The sequence below is a fragment of the Rattus norvegicus genome, chromosome 17 (assembly GCF_036323735.1).
Source record: "Rattus norvegicus strain BN/NHsdMcwi chromosome 17, GRCr8, whole genome shotgun sequence".
NCBI lineage: Eukaryota > Metazoa > Chordata > Mammalia > Rodentia > Muridae > Rattus > Rattus norvegicus.
Window position 1 is genome coordinate 73857114 of NC_086035.1, and position 23643 is coordinate 73880756.

The 23643-nt window shown below is 42.5% G+C and overlaps 1 long non-coding RNA gene across 1 annotated transcript in view; it reads right to left on the minus strand.

Moving 5' to 3' along the window:
- Positions 1–7348: 7348 nt before the first annotated feature.
- The window catches only part of LOC102546657 (uncharacterized), a 41452-nt gene continuing 25157 nt past the window's right edge, over positions 7349–23643 (minus strand). Inside the window, exons 3-4 of the long non-coding RNA XR_005495499.2 lie at positions 18115–18256; positions 7349–17265 (exon numbers count right to left, since the gene is read on the minus strand). This is a non-coding gene — a long non-coding RNA (uncharacterized LOC102546657). The remainder of the gene's footprint in view (positions 17266–18114; positions 18257–23643) is intronic.

Genomic DNA, 23643 nt, shown 5'->3' on the forward strand with positions numbered 1-23643 from the left:
GGTAGTAAAGAAAATTTGCAGAAAACAGCTTCCTGGAGACTCATGGAACAAAATCAGTTTATAGGCTATCAACAAACTTTAAGTTACAAACCCTTGAAGTAAGTGCATTTTTGGACACACTGCACTTGTGTGTAAAAAGCGGCAGAGCTGTTTTCTTCCTTCCTTCCTTTCTTCTTTTAAGGCCTACCACTTCTTTAAGGCAGCAAGGAGGGTTCGTATCCCAGGCTGAGAGTGTGGGTGGCAGGCATCAAAGTTAAGACCAAAATAACAACATACGTACACACACACACACACACACACACACACACACACACACACACACACACACAAAACGCACGCACGCACACCACACTCCAGGAGACGTTTCTTCTCATCACATACATGTTGTGGAAAATGTCTGCGGGGGTGGGGGTGGGGGGGGAAGGGGTGACTGCCTGCTTGGATCTCAAGTGTAGGCAGAGCAGTCAGACCGTCCCACATACTGGGCTATTTATAGCTCCGGTGGAGAAAAAAAAAAAACTAAAAAAAAAAAAAAAAAAAAAGAAAAGAAAAGAAAACCTAAATGCTACCTGCTGTTCCCAACCGAAGCTCACAGACAACGGCTGAGACCTCCTTTTGGTTGCCTTTGTAGTTGTAACTGACACACATTCAAAAGTGATGACTTGGCTGCAGGCCCCTCTTTACCCCCTCCAGCAGGTGAGAGTCAGGGCAACGTTCGTTCTCCTCTTCCTCTGCAGGAAACCCATTTGTTAGGTCCTTTCCATACCACGTGAAAGGCCTTTTCTTTTCTTAAAAGAAAAGTCTGTCTGTGCTGCCCACACAGGTCTGTAATCCTAGCCATAGAGTTAGGAGGTTTACAAGCTGGAGGCTTGCCTGGGTTATGCGGTGGGCTCAAGGCTAGCCTGGTCAGTGTAGTGAGTTCTAAGAGTATCTTATCTAAAATAAAAAGTGAAAAGAGGGCTGGAATGTAGTGCAGCCGCAGAACGACTATCCTAGTTCCACATAGAAAACAAAACAAAACAAAACAAAACAAAAAATAAACAAAAAAAAAAAAAAACACAAAAAACCCTGAATTTCTTTTGGGAAGAAAGTTTGGGATTTACACTTGGGAACTTACTTTCTCTTTTAAAATCATCTTACTGGAGAGGTGGCTCAGAGGTTAAGAGCACTGACCGCTCTTCCAGAGGTGCTGAGTTCAGTTCCCAGCAACCACATGGTGGCTCACAGCCACAGCAGTGGGATCTGATGCCCTCTTCTGGTGTGTCTGAGGACAGTGATGGTGTACTCACACACATAAAATAAATAAAATCTTAAAAAAGAAAAAAAAAAAAGGTGCTCATCACCGAGCTCCATGAATTCTAAAATCGTCTTAATACATATCGAAGTCCTAATGCAAATTATTTGTCTTTTGAATTTTTTGTCTCCTCCAGCTTATGTGTAAGACACACACACACACACACATACACACACACACACACACACACACACACGAATAGAGACAGAGACAGAGACAGAGAGACAGAGATAGAGACTGGAGGCCCACAAACTTCTAAACAAGATCTAATTGTTGGCAGCGGCGGCGAACCCAGCCCTGTTCAGAAGTTCACCTCCAGGAGCAGGGCAGCTGTTGTGGGTCCCAGCAACTGGATTTGCTAGAAACACCATCCGAGGCCGTGTTTCCTAAGTCTGCCAACAACAAAAAAAGCCGATTGCTGTCGTAAATTCTTGGTATCTTTTGACAAGCGCTTATGATCTTTGTAAAAAGAAAACCTCTTCAGAGCCAGGACCCTGGTACCGAAGGTGAAGGGTGGTGGAGGGCGGGGCATGGCCCCCGGGGGCTGGGCTGGCAGCGCCCCAGGCAGCTCTCTTGGTAAGCAGGAAGCTGTGGCCAGGCTGAGTCGCTGAAAAGCCACTGGAGCTAATAGATTGTGGTCATGAGGAGAGCTGTAGCATCTCGGTAGTGATGGGAACACTCAAAAGCATCATCAAAACAGTTGCAGAAACGTGCTGAGCTCTGCACTCCTGAGCCGCTGCTCCACCAGCCTCCTTGGAGTTGGCTGGAAGCATCTGCAGCCTTGTGCTTGCATCTGGCCTCATAGCTTGAGGGTGCCGAGAGCCACAATTAACAGGGTGCAAAAAAGAACCCCCACACACTGCTGGCTGCAGACAGAGATTCCTGCATGTCCCAATGCCCTCACCCCTTCCGGTTGGTCAGTGTTAGCCTTTCGCTTGCTCTACTCACTCACCTTGGTCTCTGGTGGAAGCGTTGTTTTCCCTCTGACTAAAAGGGTTTGAATGGTGCTTCAAGTGCCTGAGCATCTGCATGTGAATATTTCTCTGAGCATGGTCCCTGATGGATAGAGGGTCTTCTGTGTTCTTGATTCAAGCCCTCCCCGATTCAACATTTCCATCATTACCCGGCGGTTAGAATTAGTATCTAGACTAAAGGGCTCCAAGAAAGCACCGAGAGATGATGCTTGTTGGTGTGACCCTGAGCGAGGACAAGGAGACTGGCTGTGAGGATCAGGGCCACCTTACTGGTACCTGGGTGGTCCCCATCTCCCCGAGATCAACCTAAAGCCATTTGCAGTGCTGAGCATCTGTGATCTCAGCTTTTGGAGGGCAGAGGCAGGAGGATCAGAAGGCCAAGGTTTTCCTCAACTGTGTTGGGATTTTTCAATCTAGCTTTTTTATTATTTTTGCTAAGAATTATATTATTTTGATCTTTTAGCTGTGTTAAAATAAATTCATCGACCAACCCCGCCTTTTATGTCAAGAGTTTAGTGGTTTGAAATACATTAACATGTTGAAGGTAAAGATTAATTTCTCTCTTATACCCATCTCCTCTCCCTCCTCCCCTTTCCCTCATCCCTTTCCCTTCTCCCACTCTTCCACTCTTTCTTCTCTTGTCTCTTCTTTGTCTTCCTCCTCCTCCTCCTCCTCCTCCTCCTCCTCCTCCTCCTCCTCCTCCTCCTTTCTCCCTCCGTCCTTCCCTCCCTCCCTCAGGAGCTCAGGCTGGCTTCAAACTGTGTAGCTAATGCTGGCCTTGAACTCCTGTCCCCTTCCCCAGTGCAAAGTTCTGGAGGCATGCTCTATCATGTCTGGCGATGAGGAGGTTTCTTTAAATAGCAGTTTCTAAAAGTGTTTAGGTTTGTTTTATAGCCCGTAATTCCTCCCCAAAATAACTACCGTGCAGAATGTGCCTTTGGTGTGCATTTTTTCAAGCTTGGCTCTGTACCTTCCACTTCCCCTCTGCCCACTCAAGCTGGGATCTTTTTGTTTTGCAAACTGCTTCTCCACGCTTACCCACTGTAAGATTTTATCTATGTTCCTGAAAGGACTCTTGATAAATCACACTGGTTTGCAGCATGCTCAGGATGGCATAGGATACTTCTTTCTGTCAACATCTTGGGTCTTTTCAAATGCAGGGAACTTCAAACAAGGGTATTTTGTGTCAAGAGGAGGCAAGGCAATGAGCAGGCAAACTCTGATCCTCTCTGAAATCGAATTATAGCTCAGAAGATGATGGCATTCTACCCTGTGCTCCCGCTGCCATCTTGACCGTGGCCTGCCAGACTCACCAGAAACAGTTACTTTATGACAGCAGGAAGCTTTGCTCTTCACTCGGGAATATCCAAGTGGAGGAAGAAATAGGACATGAAGGAATGGGGGCGGGGGGTTGAAGTAGCAAATGGCAACATTGTTTATAGGTGTATGAGTTTGACTTTTTGGAAGATTTCTGAATGTAGTTGAAATGAGTTGGGTATTTTAGGCTTGGTCAGGCATTAACCATTCTCTAGCCTAATGTGTGTGTGTGTGTGTGTGTGTGTGTGTGTGTGTGTGTGTGTGTGTGTGCATGTGTATATATATGATGTATATATGTTGTGGAGACCCAAGGGCTGATGAGCTCTTAAAAGAGAGAGGCAGGATCTCTACTACTGCCAGGCAAACTTCCTATTTCTCTCCCTCTCTGCCTGCCGAGTTTGTTGAGCACTTACTATGTGTCAGCCACACTTCTTCTCAGCCCTGGGACATCAAAGAACCTGCTTCCGCTTAGCTTATCGTATGCCACATACTGGTCTGATCATCTTTTTTTTTTTTTTTTTTGTCTTAACATACTTTCTCTGTTGACAGCCAATCTCAATTGATAAAATCTAGAATCACCAGGTAAATAACCTCTGGGCACATCTGTGGGGGATAATTTTGATTTTGCTAATTGATAGAGGAAGACCTGCCCATTGTGGGTGGCACCATTCCCTGGGCTAGGATCCTGGGTTATATAAAAGAGAGGAAGTGAGCTGAGCATAAACATTTATTGCATTGTACTCTTGATTGAGGATGCCACCTGAGCCTGCTGCCGTGACTTCCCCCTCCATGTAAGACCATAACATTGAACTGTATCCCAAAATAAGCACTTTTCCCCTGAAGTTGCTGTTTCAGTATTTATTTATTTATTTATTTATTTATTTATTTATTTATTTATTTATTTAATGTATATGAGCACACTGTCACTGTCCTCAGACACACCAGAAGAGATCATCAGATCCCACTACAGGTGGTTGTGAGCCACCATGTGGTTGCTGGGAATTGAACTCAGGACCTCTGGAAGAGTAGCCAGTGCTCTTATCCACTGAGCAGTCTCTCCAGCCCCTCATTTTTTTTTAAAAACAAAAGTAACTAAAAGATTTTTTCTAGAAACTTCTATGGTATTATCCACATTTTACAGAGAAGCATGGGACATGGCAAGGAAGAAGTAAAATCTAGATTAAAATTCCACAGCCTAACTCAGAGGATCATACTCTTAGTAAATATTTTTTATTTATATTCAGACTGAACTGTGTATTTATTAATTCTTTCTTTTCTTTTTCTTTCTTTCTTTTTTTTTTTTTTTTTTTTTTTTTTTGAGCTGGGGACCGAACCCAGGGCCTTGTGCTTGCTAGGCAAGTGCTCTACCACTGAGCTAAATCCCCAACCCCGTATTTATTCATTCTTATAGTTAAAGTTAAGCACAGTCTCCCTCAAACTTTTCTTTTCTTCCTCAGACTGGCTGCAAACTCATGATTTTCCTTCATGATGGGTTTACAGGTTTGCACTGGCTATAAACTCTTTATATTCTATCTCACTAACTCGTGTCTGCGTGTGCATGTAGGTACATACATATATGTAGTACAAATGTCTATATGTGTGTATCTGTATGTGGAGGTTCGAGAACAGTCTCAGCAGTTGCTCCTCAGAAATCAACAATTTTTATTTTGAGGCCCTTATTAGATTGACTACTTTCTGGCAAGTCATCTCATGTGAGCCTCAGGAGTCTGCCTGTCTCTTCTTCCTTCCTGGACTACAGAAATGCGTATCTCCATATCTGGCCTTTAAAAACAAGTAGGTTCTGGGGATCAAACTCAGGTCCTCATCCTTACAAAGCTTTTGTCAGTTGGCCGAGCTTTCTATTTTCCCAGCTCCTACCATCAGATGGTTTACCTTGAAAGAGGCTCAGGCTGGGTTAAGCCAGCTCTCGTGTGATAGCTATTTCTTATTAGAGGCCTACTTTTCTGCAGCCCGTGTGTCCTAGCAGACTGTATTCTAGATCTCAATTATGTTTATTGGAGCTTTCTGAAGCACTTTCATTCACTTTCCTTGAGTTTCAGTCTTGACCTTTGGACTGGACAACCTTATCTCTGCTTTGAAGATGTGCATACGGTGGAGGCTCAAACAAGTTAGGGGATACACCCAAAGTCACCTGGTCAACCTGGGACCCAGGCTGAGCCACCATGTCTGGAGGTTCATCTCCTGGTGACAGAGCTCAGTTAACTTAAAGAGTAGGAGATCAGTGTTTCCTGGGTGCAAGTGGATTGCTACCTATAGAGATGGCGGTACTCAAAGGTCTAACTGGGAAACATAGTGGCCTGCTCTGTCAGGTTAAGAGACTGCTTTCACACATGAAGCAAGCTTGTAGAGAAATCCAGTAGACTACAATGAGATTGGGTCTGATTTTGAGATTCTGAAAACACTGTCAACTTCCTGGAGACATCTTGGTAATTTCTATGCAGATCTGTTATGACCTTTCCCTTCCTTCTCATTTCCTTCCGGGTATTTCCCCCACTAGGGCAATTTCAGGAAAAAAAAAATAAACATGTTTGAACTTTCTTTTGTTCTCCAAACTAAGAACAGTTTTATTAAGTCTCCAGGAAAAAGTGTATATGTATATGTTATGTTTTAATAAAAAACAATATTTAGGGTGGTAGAGGAAGGAAGATCAAGAGTTTAAAACCAGCTTAGGCTACATGGTGAGGCTAGCCTGCCTGGACTCTTTGAGGTCTTATGCCAATAAAAAGTATTTTTGACATTGATACAGCAGTCTTGTATCTCTTGTTTTAAGAAGGAAAATACGGATAAGAAACTTAAAGAGCCTTTGGCCACTGAACTCTGTCTTGGTCGTGAATGAGAAATGGCAAGATGGAGATAAAGCCGTAATTCAGAAACTGGATATTTCAATGGTTGTGACAACTGAAAGTCTTAACATACTTTTATATCAGCCCTTGGAAGGGCAGGTTCTGTGGAGACGTTGACCCAAGGCCGGTGCTGTCCTGGTCTGCATTCTTTTATTCTGCAAGGTGTTTGCCAGTGCTGATTTCTGGTTGCAATACACCTGTGGACATGTTGCCACCTATGACCTCTTGGTAGAAAAGTATACCTGTTTCCAAACCATCGATTCCACTTTAGAGCAGTAAGAGCTCTGGCCTTTGACATTAAATAAACAGGACTAAGCGCAGCTCTTCTAGATGAATAGGCCCTCAGAGTGTGTTCCTGATCCTTCAAATAACCTGAGCTCAGTTCTGAAAACACGAAGGTCCACAGATACCTCTACATGAGGGTCAGTGTTCTGGACACTCTACTTATCACTGTGCAAGAATTCATTATTTTCAGGCCGGAGAAATGGCTCAGTGGTTAAGAGCACTGACTGCTTTTCCTAAGTTCAATTCCCAGTAACCACATAGTGGCTCACAACCATCTGTAATGGGATCTGATGCCCTCTTCTGGTGTGTCTGAAGATAGCAACAGTGTACTCATATACATAAAATAAGTAAGAATTCATTATTTTATCTTTAAAAAAATAAAGAGAAGAAGAAAAGGCTACACTACATCAATCTCAGCCCTTGGAAGACCAAGGCAGGAGAATTGCTGAGTTCAAGGCTAGTTTGAGCTACAAAGTAAATTCTTGGCCATCCTGACCTACAGGATGAGGCCTTTTCTCAACACACACACACACACACACACACACACACACACACACACACACTAATAATGATGATGATGGTAGTAATGACTTTATGTAAAACATACTGGGAAAATGACATATTGTATGAAATCTGCCCTTGTAGATTTAAGATAGTTTACAGGACTGCTCCTTATAGGCATTCTATTGTAAGCAGACTTTTAGAATCTTCTCATCTTGCCTCAACTGAAAGTCTAGACATCCTGAACAACTCCCACTCGCTCCTTCTCCCCAACTGGCAACCGTCTTCCTCTGTGCACTTCCATGGGTTTGATTGCCTTTGATTCCTCATGGGAAATAAGGTTGAGGTCCTTCAAAAACTGAATGAATGAATGAATGAATGAATGAATGAATGAATGAAGAACTAGAAGATCTAGAATTAGGATGAAAAGAGAATAAGAAGAGCAACCCAGCCTTGGGCATGTTGGTTGAGGGCTTGAACTCCAAGGTGGTGAATGGTCCAGTGTGCAATCCTGTTTACATTTGGTGGATTTGAAGTGACCCGTGGGAGGGGCTTTCAGGTTTGAATTCGAGGGGATGAACAACTTCAAAGTTTGGACTCCATGGAGTGAAACCTCTTTAGTTTATTTCATGAAGACATATTTGAATGTGGCAAACAAGGGGTGAGGTTACAGGCAGCAAGGGCTGGAGCATGACTTCTCACTGATTTCACCGGAAATCATTTCTAAAATGAGCGACACTTTGAGTACCTTTCTGAAGATCATCAATGGGCTCTTAAAGGACGTTTGCTGCTGTTGCACCAAAGCCATGATTAGCAGGTCAGTTTTGAGGGCCAACGGTCCAAGGCTAGCTAGTCCTATGGTAGAAGGGCTGTGTCCCTGCTTTTAAAATGTAGCTTCAGAGGTAGACTCCCCCTCGTGCACTTTTTGTTATTAGAAGCAAGTAGAAGTTTCATTTGTAAAAGCACAAGAGAAAGCGTTTTGCTTTCCTTCCTCTGACCAATTCCTTTCAGAGAACATGGAGCGTGAGCTGTTTGAGTGTAGGGCTCTTGATCTCCCAGCCCAGAGCAGCAGCGGCAGTGATGTTAGCAGTAGCAGCGGCAACAGCAGCACACTAACATCTTGCTTCTTTTAAGCTGTTGGGTCAGGAAGAGACATTTGACTTTTATTGTTTCTTTCCATTTCTAAGTTTTCTCTTTAATTTCCTTAGAGTCATTTTCAGAGTCCTGAATTACTAGTCGATCCTTTCGAGTTCAATTGCCACTCCCTGTTTAGAGCAGAAGTCTTCTCAGCAGTACAAAGAGGACTGCTGCTCTATGCCCACTGCCTAGCTGGTAGTGTGGTTTTGGACAAGTGAGTCTAGTTTTCTAGCTCTCTTGTTGTTTCATCTCTGAACTATGAGTGTTAGGCAAGAATGACCATGTCCAGGTTCTTGGGAAACGTAAAAAACCCTTAGGATGTTGTGGGCTGAGTGTCAGGGCTAGCCTTCGGTTTTTATCTAGTTACCAAGATACGAACATCACAAGATTGTATTTCAACAATTGGAACTCAAAGGTAAGCTCGGAGGAGAAGGATCTCAGTGAGTGGGTAAGGGTGATGGAGTTCTTGAGAGGACCGTATGTCTCAGTATCGTAGACAGTATTTTAACATCACCAAGTGAAACGTGTGTTATCCATAGGTCTATGAAAAAACCGTTGATCATGTTGAAATCTAGATGTGTCTGTACTGAAATGGATTGGAGAGGGAATCACTCTTCATGCACAATCAGATGTTTTTTCTGTAATTAAGAGCTTCTCATCATCATGAAGGAGAAGCACCGAGCTAGAGTCTCCTGTGTATTGCTCTCAGCCCCACGGAGACCATGTTAGATCTAGAACAGATTACTGGTGATTTTGGATTTAGTACAATTTTACCTAATTTCCTTAGGAAACCAATACGAGGCCTATCATTCCGAAGCCTTACTTGGAGGGGAAAGGGGGTTGGTGCACTGACAGTGATACATCGTTGCCATTCTTAGGCTCTGATTTATGAAAATATCCCACCACCGTCTGTTAGACTGTCAAAGCTACTGCTCAGCTTAACACAATGAAGTTGGGTTACTATGTGGAATGTGGCGGTTGGGTAGACACAGTCTTCCGGTTTAAAGTGTGGGTGATACCAAGAAAAGGGATGACTTGTTTAATCCTTTGGCCTTAAGCTGAGCACAGCAGCTAGTACATCATTAACTTGGAAGCTTTGGGAACCTTTGGAAGCAGATGGTTTGATGCTTCTTTGGGAGTGGCAGGTGGGGTTGGCTTCATGTTCTGTTCTCTGAGAGGACCACAGCAAATAACCTAACAGGTGCAGAGTCTGCTTTTGATTTTAACCCACGGTTCACAAATGTGATCTTTTGTTCTCTCTTCATAAAACAGATGTAGTACCACATAAGGGGTTGTAAGTGTGAAATTATTAATTTGTGTGATTGCTCAACATAGGTTAGATCCTGTACTCTCTTTTTTCTTTTTTCTTTTTTTTTTTCTTTTTTTTTCGGAGCTGGGGACCGAACTCAGGGCCTTGCGCTTGCTAGGCAAGCGCTCTACCGCTGAGCTAAATCCTCAACCCCCTTGTACTCTCTTTTTAATAGGAGAGATGGATTGGTCAAAAAGAATCATGGTCGAGGAATCTAGAACTCAGACGTTCTGGTTTTAAAATTGAAATGATAAGGCGTTTGGGTGTCGCTCTAAATTCATGTCACAGGTCGAATGGGATATCAGAGCTCTGCCGTCTAATCGTGTTTCTGGATTAACTAGGTTCCTCAGTTTCCACAATGTCTCCTTCAAATGCTCTCTACCGTTGAAACATCTGACCCCTCTCTTCCCACTACTCTGACCCTTCTTGCTTCATCTGTCAGCTGAATACCTCGTCTCCTGTGTCATAAATAAAATAAACGCTATCAGATGGGAACTCCTTCAACTTTCAGGTGTTCCGGACATGGAAAATGTGATGGCTTCTTTTGGTTGTTTGCTTGTTTTGGCCTGCATCCATGACGTCTTCCCTCTTTCTGTTCCTTGGGGCTAGCCCTTCAATACTGCTACCATTACTTCACACCCAACCCCTTCCCATCCTTTTGGGAAAGTGACCTTCTCGATGGCCCATTCTTTTATCTTGCCATATACCCAACATCTCCATATCTAGAAGGCTCTTTCTATTTTCCAGTGTACTTGCTTCCTTCAATGTTCCAAAATCTTTTGCTTGAGTTTCTTTAGGCTCCACAGTATTTTCTTTAAACGGTTATTTGTCTTTATTGTTACCATTTCTTTTGCTCTCCGTCATCCATGAAAGTGCCACTGCATGGTTAAAGCCAATGGTTATTGTTTTTAATTTTTTGATCACCTGTACATGAAAAGATCTACTGATGCTATTTTCTCAGGTCCGCTCTCCTTCTTAGATTTCTTGTTCTCTTATCTCTTCTTGACTCTTCTCATACGGCCTACGCTGTCACATCCTTTTGATGAAGTCTGTGTATCAGGAGATCTGTCCCTTGCTTTCCATGTCTGCAGTCTCCTGTCCTCTCCGTCATAGATGACTGTGTTGACCTTCTGATTGGTCATCAAGAACTCTCTCAGTTATTTTCCACAGTAGAACTAGAGCCTTCTTTCCATAGAGCAACTTTGCTTAAATCACAATAGGTTCTCATTGCTGCCAGACCACAAGTGTGGATTCCTTTTTCTGAGGTACTTTTCCCCCTTCCATCTTTTTTTAATTCATTCTTTTCAATCATTACTTCATGTACGACTTAGCTGAGTCTTTCTGAATGCCCCCCACTCCCATTTGCAAGTTAGTAAGAACTTGTCCAGTCACCGTGATGACTTTACATTTGCATGTTTGCTGGATTAATCTAGACAGATATTATGTTTATAGAGCTAGTGCATATGTCTTTGACTCATTGGTTAATTTTCCATGAAAAAAAAAATAAATGGATGGTGTATTTCAGAAAACTCTACATACCCTTAGGACAAAGACAGAAGTGAACAGAAACATATGCTTAGCAATGTTTGCTTTAAAATGGAGTGATTTCCCTTCTACACTGGAGACAAATATGTGCTCACTTTATATTGGTGTTCCTCTGGTGATATGGAAGGACTACCAAGAGGCCACTGCCTTGCTGAAAATGCTTCCAGACCTCCCAATTCTGTCATACTGATGTGTTCACATATGATTGGGTGTTTTTAGTAAGTTGTAAGTTAGAAGCTGCATATCTTATACCCAGGCCAACTCTATTACTCATTTTCCATGATAAAATGGAAAAATAGAGAATATTGAGGTTCTAGTAGAAGGTAGTGCAAAAATAGAAGTAGTCAGAACATTGGAATCCCTACAAGGAGGAAACGTACACCCTAACCATGAGGAGGACATTGAATCACCTGGAGCTGGAGGTCTAAGTGATCGTGGTGTGCCCTATGTATGTGCTGGAAACTGAACTCAGGTCTTCTACAAGAGCAGCGTGTACTCTTAAGCACTGGGCAGTGTCTCTAGTACTGCTTGCTAACCATGAATTCAGAGTTCACCAACAATTATGTGGGGGGGGGGGATCTACCCTTCCAACTACTTCTAAATAAAATTTGGTTGGGATAAAGTGATATCTGTTTTCTCACATATTAAAAATGTAGTATAACAGCTGGGTTGAGTCAGTGACAACAGATTGTGTGACCTACAGTTATTAAAATACCTATTATCTTTTCCTCATTGTGAATGTTGCCAATACATGGTCTATTGTGGTGAAATTAGGGGTTGGTTTAATTTTTATAAATTAAATGGGCAGTTTTAATTCTGGTATAATAGTGATATATGCTGAGTGCTGGTGGGACATTTTGGGTCATAAGAAAAGTAAAGGTGGCATGCCAAATGATTCACTGAGACTCTGAGACGTGGGCGAGGGTGTTGGAGAAGTCTCGTGGAATGCCTTTGTGATAAGCACCCACCGTGGACAAGACGGAAATAGGAAGGGACAGAGGGAGAACACAGTCCTCAGCCACCCACCTCAGAAGTTCTGAGCCTGAAATATGAACAGTCGGGATGACCCTGTACCATCAGGGCCTGAGTATGGGCTGTCCCCCGGGAAGGAAGTTGCGAACTCCTGAGAGCCCATTTTCTCTAGCTCAGTGCAGTTCCTTGGGAGAAGCTTGAGCGCAGTCCTGTCAGTCACTGGGGTGGGGTGCCTCGTCTTACAATGCTGTCTGCATGGTGGACACGTCACCAGACGATGATCTAGCGTAAATCCTTGGGGGAAACTAAATCTAGGGTCAAATCTCAACTTTATGTCGAGCTTTCTTCCTTATGAAGGGAGTGTGTAGGCAGGCAGGGTGCCTGAGGCAGGCGGAAGAAGATACTAAAATCCCGGAAAACGGGACGGAACTCGGAAGGTTAGAGACAGAGATTCACCTCTGACCTAGAGGCCTGGCTTTCTATGAAGGTATTTCCTGCTTCTGCCAGACAGACAGGAGACAAGGAAACTGTCCGTGGCAGGACTGGGAGATTAGAAATCATAGAACACCTACATTCCAAACTCCAGACCATAATTAAAATTATCTTATATTTTTAAATGGAATTTCCTCTGCCCAGGTACCCTGTAACTAAACCTCCAGTCTGCATAGCTTTCTAAGATCTGTATTAAGCAAGTGATGTCTTATTTTTACAGTTCGAGTTAATTATCTGGAGACAGTGGCTCCCATCCCAGTCAGAATTTCTCTGTTCCCTGGAACCTGGACTTCTTCATTCTGCTCAGAACACCTCCTGCTCCCTTACTGAGGGACTTTAAAGGACAGAGGTAGCTGTGAGTGACATTGTGAAACCCTTCATCCTGGTGGAGAATGGTCATTGTTGGGTTTATAAACACGAACACTAGACAGGTTTCACCAATTAGGCGGGGTGAATCATAAAATGACTGGGTTCCCAGTTCAACATGAAATTCTGCTTAAAAACCTAAGACAGATGAATGAACAAACAGTAAGAGAGAGACTTCCCTAGCCAGGGCTCCTATTTGTTTCAAATCCGTCTTTCAGCTCTGTGTTAAGTCTATCGTTTAGTTGATTCCTTGACATGATACATTGTAACTCTGTGTCTGTGAGTGGCCATTATCTGTTTATTTTATTTAGTTATTGCATTGATTCCATATGATTAGATCCCACTACACTGTAGTATATTCTAGTTCATGATGGTGACTTTCTAGTTTAGGAAGAAAATGCTGACTGTCACAATGAGTGTGCAGTAGTGATAGATTTGTGTCATGTGGATTGTGGGCTCTGTGTTTGTAATGTGAGTACAGAAAGTGAGTTTTCCTTGGACAAGAACATTTGAAATTTCTATCCATTTATGCCCTTGCCTGGTCTAGCTGTTATTCTAACAGTATCATAGGCATTGTATACAATTCATGTAATACTACTGTTTCACAGTTGCCCTTTTAAGGGCAGACATTTTGGAGGGAAGGACACTGATACGGCACATGCTTAGCAGGGCCTTGAATTATACACATGGTTAGAACCACATCCAGGAGAGAGGCCCAGATTTCTGACTCTCCTTTTGTTTCTTAGAACGAAACAAGAGCTGGGGCTCAGTGGTAGAGCCTTAGCCTAGCATGCAGGAGACCCTAAATTCAACCCCCAGCATTGCCAGAAACAATGGGAAATGCAATAAGGAAACAAACAAACAAATGAACGAATGATTGAGTATGTTACTCATGTTTTCAGGTTCTCTCAAGTCAATCTCCTCAGAAGTGATAATATGAGTTTTAAGGACAGAGGAGAGATTCCTCAATATCATAAATCTTGGAATTAATGTTCAAAGGACTCAGGAACAAGTGTCTCAGTAGTTTCTCTAGGGAGAGCTTGTGGGCTCTAAGAAGTCTTCTATGTCCCATTCTTCTACAGTGCTTAGGTTCTTCCTTCTGAACCTTTGTGCTCATCCCCTTGCCCCAGTGAGAGAATTCTTGTTCTCCATTTGCGATTCCATAGACATAGGTATTTAAATTAATTTTTTTGAGGTAGGCTCTACTCTTATTCTATAGCATAAGCTGTCTTTGAACTCATAATTCTCATGTTCTCAGCTACCCAAGGCTGGGATGACAACCATAGGCACAACACTCACCTCTTGATAATTGCTCCTAAGCTTAGTCAGTGACCATGGTATGCTGACGGAATGGAAGAACGTTGAAGTCCCACTCGATCCTTAATTATCTCTTCAGACGAAAGACACATTCAGCTTTGGCAGTGCCATTGAAGACATTAATTCTCAAGGTTATGTGCTGTCTTTGTTATTCTTTCTGGGACATTTTCTTGCATTTCTACATTTCTTTTTACAAGCTAAAGAAAATACCTCCATTTTCATTCCTAAGAAATCCAGTCTTTCTTGGACATAGGTTGGTTTTTTTTGTTATTGTTGTTGGTTTGTTTGTTGTTTGTTGTTGTTGTTGTCTTTTAGGTGTAAGAAGCACCTAGTACCATGCATTCCTGAGACAGTCAGTCATCCTTCCCAGACTAAGTACACATGTCATTAAACTCCAGCCAATAATTTCTTTCTCATATTTCTTTTTGAGTTATGTGGTTTCGAATGACGTCATTTCCTTTCAAAAAGTGGGAGATACTTAATTGGGGCTGATTTTTGAAAAGTCACTAGGAAGTCATTGAGTCCCATGTCTATGTTCACTTTAAAGAAACAGGCTGCATATCGGGTATTCGCATTATGATTCACAGCAGTAGCAAAATTATAGTTATGAAGCGGCAGTAACTTTTTTTAATGGTTGGGGGTCACCACATGAAGAACTGTATAAAAGGGTTGCAGCATTAGGAAGGCTGAGAGCCACTGTTCTAGAAGTTTCTGGCTTATGTGGTAACCATGTGCTTTAGCTTCTTCGTCCATTTTCATTCTTGTTTTTGTTTGTTTGGTTTTGCTTTATGAGGCCTCTGATTGATGAGCAATTTTGGTCAGCCTCAAAGATAACCTTGAATGCATGATCTCCCTCCACCCACCTTCTGGATGTGCAGCTTTCCAAGTAAGAGCCATCGGAAAGCTGTGACAATAAACCCCACTGAAAGCAATGGCTTTAACATGAAACCAAAAAAAGGTTAGCTAGATTTTTGGTGGAAATTGGAAGAAAAAAATTTTTTTTATCATTTTCTCTTCATAAGAATGTCTACTTCTGACATATATACTAAGTTTAACTATAGATTGATTTTTTTTTCTAACTACTTTTGCAGAGAGATGTATTTGAGCTGATTTGCTTCTTCTTTGCCACAAAAGTCACTTTTGCGTGGCCTTGCTGGAGTCAACCGGATTGTTCTTCTTTAAAAGACAATGTGAAATACCCTTGGGAGCATTTTGAGCTTCGGTTACATTGATTCCATTGCTTCCTGAATTTCTAGACTGATTTTCAAATTTCTTCCACCCTGCTGACTGGCACCACAATAGATTTTATTGTCAAGTGTGCTGGGGTGTCAGGCTACTAATGCCCAAAGCTGGAGCCTCTGGGGATTGGTTTCTGAGGACATGGGTGTCCTGGAAGCCAGTCTCCCCACTCACTGCCCTCCCCCAGTCTTTAAAGCAAGCACTGTGCAAACCCAACCAAGCAGATCATTAGCCAAGTGTCACTCTCGGCGCAAAGGAGGTGAAGGTCATTGCATTTGGTAACTTGAAGTGCCTTCGTTGAATTGTATTGGTATTCCCAAAGAAAATAAATAAATACGTGGGCAGTAAAGTTCAGTGACCTTTCGAAGGCGCGGTGGCAGCCATTTAGTGTCAAGTGTCCCAGAAGGGTGTAAAGAGAAAATAGAACTGGGCACATAAAAAGAAAGTTGAGTGTATCAGAGAGGACAATGGAAGACCCATTACATTTAAAGGCAAGTATTAGATATGCAGTTAGCATTCAAGCATCCATTATTCTGCTGGGACAAACCAGTAGGTTATGTCCTCCCTGTTTAGCTGGCAATATAGATCAGGAATGGGTTCATGGGATGGGATTTCTGATTAAGCCCTCGGAGGGCACATAGATGGGACTATGAACGTGTAAGACTATGGAGGGAGTTAGCAAGGAAAGCCCTGAGACCTGTATACAAGGACATGGACTCAGACTTCTTGGAACTCCTGCAGCCCAGAGTCAGTGTTTAGGGCGTGGCTAGGAGGGAGGATCCATGTGTGGTGGAGGCAGAAGCTCCAGTTGTTGGTTGACCTGAACGTGACAAAGTGGGCCTTAGGGAGATACAACGGGGCTCTCAGCATCACTAAAACCATTAAGGATTTTGGCACACAACTTGCAAAGTCCAAACTTCCAAAAACTTCTGGGAAGGTGACACTGTCCTTTCTAGTCTTGAACACTAGACAATGATGGTCAGGACTGGGCTGAGGAGACTTGAGTGCAGTTAATGGATGCTAATTAAACCATGCAGGAGTAACTTTCTGGTCTTCACTTCCACCCTTCTTTCCTAAAGCATGCTGAGGTCAGGGCCAGTCCTACTAGAGTTAGAACACGATGACTCTGTCCCTCCCGAGCTCCCCTTGACTTTGAATACTCCTTTTCACTTTGGTTTTGAATTCTGATCCTAGTTTGATGGTGTTTATAATCCATGACATTTAAGAGGTCGTCTTCTGGGTCAGGCTCTACTGTGGCGATACTGAGAACCTTTGTCTCCTTTTGGATTAAAGATCACTCCACATATTTCTGTTTTCTTCTTGGTAGATAGCTCTCATCTCTGATTTAAAAAATAACCTAAGTTTTCAGCAATATCTTTTAAATCAAGGGCTGCAAGTTTGCTTATATACTTTTCACAGAAATATTAATTATGTAAACTTTAAGTTTATTCTGTATTTAGATACTGGGGTAGTGATCTGTGGGAAGAGTGCTTTCTCTGCAAGTATGAGTTTGCATCTCCAGCAGCCATGTACAAGGTAGGCATGGTAGCCTTCAGTGTAACGCAGCACTGAGGGCACAGAGATAGCAGATTCTGGGAGCTCACTGGCTGCCAGCATTGCAGAAATGCCGAAGTCCTGTTGCAGTAAGAAAAGCTGTGAAAAATAAGGTGGAGAGCAAGTGAGGAAGACTCATAGGAGTCATTTTTGGTCCCTGAAGGCACCCACAGTTGAGTGCACATGTGTGAGTGCACACACACACATACATGCACACACACAGATGCACACAGGCACACATACACACACATGCACACACACAGATGTATACAGGCACACACATACTCAAACACACACATATGAACACACACACACAAACACACATGCAGATGTGCACAGGCAGACACATACAATCACACATAAACACATATATGCCCACACACACAGTTGCACATAGGCACACACACACACACACACACACACACACACGAACACACAAATATAAACATACATGCATATAAACATACACATGCACACACAGATATACACAGGTACACACATGTATATACCATGGGCATGTGCACATATTTGCACAGACATGACATATGCATACATTATAAACAACACAGAAAAATACTAAGAAATTTTTTGACAAATATTATTATAAAAATTATTTTGACAATTAGCATGCACCCAATTGGCAACATATTATGGGAGGAGAGTGATCTATCTGTAAGACATTTATAAAGTCTATTTATTAAGTTGCCCTTAATACCATTTCTTATAGGAAGGAGTCATGGGCCCGCCCCCTCACCCTGCCACCTATTACACACTTCCTACGTGAGAGAACTGACAAGTCACTTGAGAATTGACAAGTCACTTTATCCTGTACTTGCTTTAGTCAAAATGAAAAGAACTTTGAAGAAAGGGTCCTGGGTGCAGAGTCTAAGGGTGAGTCCTCAGGTTTTTCTGCTACCTCCCCTGGAAACCCATGAGTTTGGCCTTTACCTTAGACAGAGATGATTAAAAGCCTGCCTTACACGGAATCACTTTCTTCAAGATTTGCGCAGTGATGAGCGTGTGCTTTGGGGTTTTCTCAGTGTTTCCATTAAGTTACACATCTGTGCCTCCTCCCTGTGACCTCTCTGCACTGGAGAGAAGTAAAACATCCCACATTAGCATAACTTCCCAACCTGACAGGTAGCATTTAGCCACTGAGTTATAGTCTCTAACCTACATTACTTTCCATCCCATGGAGACCCTGGGTGCTCTGTCAATGCTCACTTTGTGTGTGTGTGTGTGTGTGTGTGTGTGTAAAATGGATGTGAACTTAACCATTAACTTAACATCTGTGGTTTAATGCAGATACTTTTGTTAAATGACAATATAATTACTAGTCATCGGCAAACCTCAAAAAGGTTGGGAGGTTCGGTTCAGTTAAACACCCAAGAGCTCAGATCCTTATCTGACGTTTACCCCTCGACTTTGGCAGGCCCAGGCTGGCAAACTCTCAAGGTGTATCCACTGTGTGAGATCTCTGTCGGCAATTCTGTTGTTTGCTTCACAATATCAGTGTTTCTATTCTTCAGGCTTGGTCGATGGAGTCCAATAAAACACAGCCACGAAAACACAAAGAGAAAAGATGTCCCCATCCAGTTAAGGCAAAGAAAGTTTTCAGGAGGACAGAGAAAGCAACGGCCTAAAAAATCATGATAGAGGAAAAACTGCTACCATTTTGTTTTGTTTCGCTGTTTTGCTTAAAATGTTCAGAGCTGCAAATTTTCCGAGAGGTTTTGACATCAGGTTGGGTGGTGGAAAGAAATTGCTGGGGCTGACAGATAAATCCTACTTGGAAATGAGTGTGTGTGTGTGTGTGTGTGTGTGTGTGTGTGTGTGTGTGTGTGTGTGTGTATTGAATGTATGTGTCCATGGGTAACATATTAATGTTTAACTATCTTTTGGTAAGCTGGGGCAAGCCAGTGGTTATGTACCTAAAAATAATGATTAAAATGCTTTCAGCCCTGATGTTTTGTGTTTAGTTTAGAAGGTGTGTGTTGCATCAGTGGTGGTTTTTACAGTTTTACCTTCTTCTAAATGACTTTTTTGTTTTGTTTTGTTTTGGGTCTTTTGTTGTTGTTGTTGTTGTTGTTGTTGTTCCTGAAAGGAGAAAGGTCTTAACTCCCAGGGCGCATCTACCTTTAGCTTAGTGAAGCGATTGTCCGCTGGGTAGTTTGGCATGGTTAGTGCTAGAAATAGGCACAGTTTCAGAGTCTGCATGTGGTGTGGATCTCTTAGGAACTTTATGGGACTATGTGATCCCTACTGGAGAAATTCAGCCTTGAAATGAAAACATTGCTTTTTCGAGATATTAGCATATTGTAGTGGGAAGTACTCTCTCTCTCTCTCTCTCTCTCTCTCTCTCTCTCTGTGTGTGTGTGTGTGTGTGTGTGTGTGTGTGTGTGTGTGCGTGTGTGAGTTTTCCTGTGTGCAGGCAGATGTGGGTATACTTAGATCCACAGGTCAACATCAGGTGGCTTCTTCAATTTCTTTCTGCTTCGTTTACAGGACAGCATCTCTCAGTGAATAGGAAGCTCACTTATTCCACTCTCCTGGCTGGCCAACTAGCCCCAAGCGTCCTCCTGTTTTGCCTCCCCAGCACTGGTCTTTTTAGCTGGGTATGGAACTTGGTCCTCATGCTTATAATCAAAAGACCCTACCAACTGAGCCATTTCCCCACCTTGAAGCCAAACTTAAAAAAACACTATTATTTACTTCATACTGATTTTATCGCTATGCCATATGTTTTGGTTTCTCCAGTTTCCTCTGGAATATCTTTTTTTTTTAAATATTGTTTTTTGAGTTTAGGGTATAAAACCTCATTTCCCCCTACTCTGTATACTGTCAAACTCTCCCAGGTAACATCCCTTCCTGCTCTCTTTCATGGCCTCTTTTCCTTAATTATTTTACACACACACACACACACACACACACACACACACACACACACACACACACACAGAGAGAGAGAGAGAGAGAGAGAGAGAGAGAACCATAACTTGTTCAATCCATTTACAATGTTACTTGCACATATGTAACATGTAACCAGGGTGGACCTTTTGATATGGGATATCTTCCCCAACATGGGCAACTTGTTTTTCTGGCTTTGGAGCAATTCCTGCCTCAGTGGGAATCATGTCAATATGGCAGGAGAGCTGTGTATGGGTTGATCTCATGCTGTGCTCTTTGAATTTGATGGTGAGTCTTGTTCTCCAGGAGACGCTCAATGGCTAGAGCATGTGTGCCTAAGTCCTTAAGTGAAGATTACTGTCTGAAATTCTGAACTCTTCAGGGGTCACCAACGCTGTGTCCAGCCTCACTAGCTGGCCTGGGGAATACCAACTACTCTATTTTACTGTCAGAAAGTGGGCCTTTGGAAAGAAAGATGGACCAGAATGATCCAGGTGGACTCGGTCTTTTATCTTGTCTAGGTGGGCAGTTTAGATGTATTAATTGGCAGTGAATTTATTGTATGGATGTATTGTGGATTGAGAAATTAACATGTAAATCTAATTGTAAAGAAAGAAAGAAAGAGTGAAAGAAAGAATGAATGAAAGAAAGAAAGGAAGGAAGGAAGGAAGGAAGAAAGAAAGGAAGAAAGAAAGGAAGAAAGGGTTTTTTTTTTAAAGACATGGATGCTCCTGATGGCCAGAAAAATCTCTTGGGTGTTCTTAAGGTGAATAGGAAGATTTGGACCTTTTGTTTTGTCTGCTTTTGTAGGGTTTTCTGAATCAGGAGAATAATCATTTCCACAGGTCACCTCAGGTCTCTTACAATAAAAGGTATTTACTTAATTACTTACTTATGTTTTTACAATTAATTCACACATTTTTCTCCTCAGAAAAGTTTTAATCTTGAACTTTAGGATTGAGGGCCCTTGTCATTTATCTCTGGAACAATTCCCATGACTTTTTCTTTGAGCAAGGTTTTGAAGTCTTTCTTGAAAGGGGAATCAATAACATAAGAAGGTTTTAAAACAGTGGAGTATCATCGAACTGTAAATATTAGTTCAAACTCGGAGCTCGGTATGCTAATATTTATTTACCTGAATGAACTTCTTTGGAGGAAATCCTTAGGTCAGCACAGGTGTACAATCCAGCAGTGTCCAGCACCTAGAGTGTCAGTTGCCCTGTAACTATTGTCTCTCATTCTCTCACAACCCAGTCAGAGCTCCCTCTTTCTTTTTCCTGTCCTTTCGTTTTCTCTTTTTAGACAGGAGCACGTGTAATCTGACTGGCCTCGAACTCGCTATGTACCTGAAGATGACCTTGAACCTATGATCTTCCTGTCTGTAATTCTAAGTGAAAGCATTATTGGTCATGTCCAGTTATGGTTCTAGAGATCAAGCCACATTCCCCAGCACACCAGGCAAGCATTCTACCAAGAGAGAGCTCTACAGGCCCCTACTCGATTCCTTTTGTTGGACTGGGAGATGGTGACCTTGGCCTTCCTTGGAAGCAGCTTATTCTTTCTTCCCTTGAAGGCATTTAAGGTAACCTTGACTACGGCCAGCTGTGTGTCCTGCTGTGTAGCACGTGCATAAGGAACTTGGGATGGCTTTATTGGTTATGTCTTTTAGCATTTGCTCTTTCTAGCTGTCCACTCCTTCACTGGGAACTTCAAATCTTTATTAACTGGAAGACAAACAACGGACTTTTTCAGACCTCGAGCTCTCTCTACTGAACTAGTCAGTGGGGCTTCTCTTCTCCAAAGGTGGTCAAGACTACTGTGTACAGGTTTGTAGAGCCTCAGAGGCGCAAGTGTTTCCCTAGCCTCATTCTCTTAGGTTCGGCAATAAACCAGGGTAAGGTGAGCTTGGTTCCTTCTGGGTGAGCATCTTTGTTCCCTCATGGCAGGTTTTAAAAGGATATTCAGTATTGCAGCCGAACAGGGTTTTCCATCATTTAAAAAGGGCTCATTAGACTCTGCAAATTGATGCAGCACACAGAACACGGAGAGGGTCTGGGTTCCCACATAAATTAACTCCATTTCTGCAAGATGGAAAATGCTTTGGCCCCAACTGCCAGCACTACAAACACAGCCCGGCTTGGAAAAAAAACAAGGTGTGCCCACTGTGTCTCTTACATCACCAGCAGTAATAAAAGCACTGTAATTAAAACTGAGCTGACAATTTGCTTAATGATGTGTGAGGCAGGGGAGGAGAATCCAAGTAGGGCCCCCATGTGTGGTTGGCTGAAGCTTCTGCCGTTCCAGCCTCTGCTGCTTCGGCAGTGGCAGCTACTAAGGTTCTGTTACACTTGAGAAAATGGTGACTCATCTGAGAGACCTCGGGGAGGGCAAGGAAGCCAAGCCACAGCCTTGAAATCATCAAGACTCTTTTCACCATAATGAGTTTGTGTGAGGGAGAAGGTACTTAAGGTGCTCTGGAGCCATCCATTTATAATTAGCCAGGTAGAATTAAAAAAAAAAATTAAACGATTCTTCACAATATAATGTAGGCCAATTAACAATGTAATTGGTTTGCTACAGTAATATGAGGGAGGACTTCTAATCCACTCTTGCCTCAGATTTACTATTATTATATAAGGAGAGAGTCTTTTAAAGTCTGAGAGGCATTAGGGTTCAATTGGAAGGGACAAAATGCTGAATGCCCAATGTGTGGATAAGCCCTCTAAATCCAGCGATCAGCCAAAAGTCTTCTTTGACCTTTGACCCCATCATTTCATGACCTACAAAATGAAGGGCCCACCTGCCTGCACTCTACACTCGACAACTTTGGTAGCGTTCTAGAAAGAGCCAATTAGCTAGTTGCTCAGGAATCGGAATCAACCATTGTGGTAGACAATTTCTTGAGTTATTCGTTAATAATTTAAAGGTGCATTTCTTAAGTACTCATCAGCTAAAGATGTGATTGGACAGTGAGTATCAGGAGACATTTTCCTGACACAGGATGTTAAGCATTTAAGTTAAAAAGTTTATCCTTGTGCCATTTCTAAAGGCCAAGCTACCCTTAATTCACAGAAAAGCACTCTACGTTTGTAAGCATCTAAATAAAAATAAATACTTTCATGGACTCTGCCGTCCAGTTAAATTGACTAGAAAGTAAGGGGACCATTCGTGCCAACTTCTACCTTATGAGGGGAACTTAAAAGTTACAATCAATATCAGATAATGTCTTAGGCAGGCAGGAGGCAGCTCTTAGGATCTGACGCTCACAATCCCCTCTGTCCCTGTTTTGCAATCTCTAAATAATCGAATAGTATCAATTTATCAGAATGGATTTCTTTCAGACCAGAACTACAGGCACGCCTGTCTCGTTTTAACTGGTGTATTTCTTGCAGACAATAACTGGTCCTTGGAACTCATGAACTTCGAGAACTCTGTCCTCTGGTGGTTTCTGAGACATTGCTCATCTCCCTGGATGAGGCTCTCATCAAGGCACATCTGGCTAAATACAACACCAAAGCAGAAAACGCATCTAGAGTAACTGAGGATATAAATTTTGTTCACCCCTTGTGC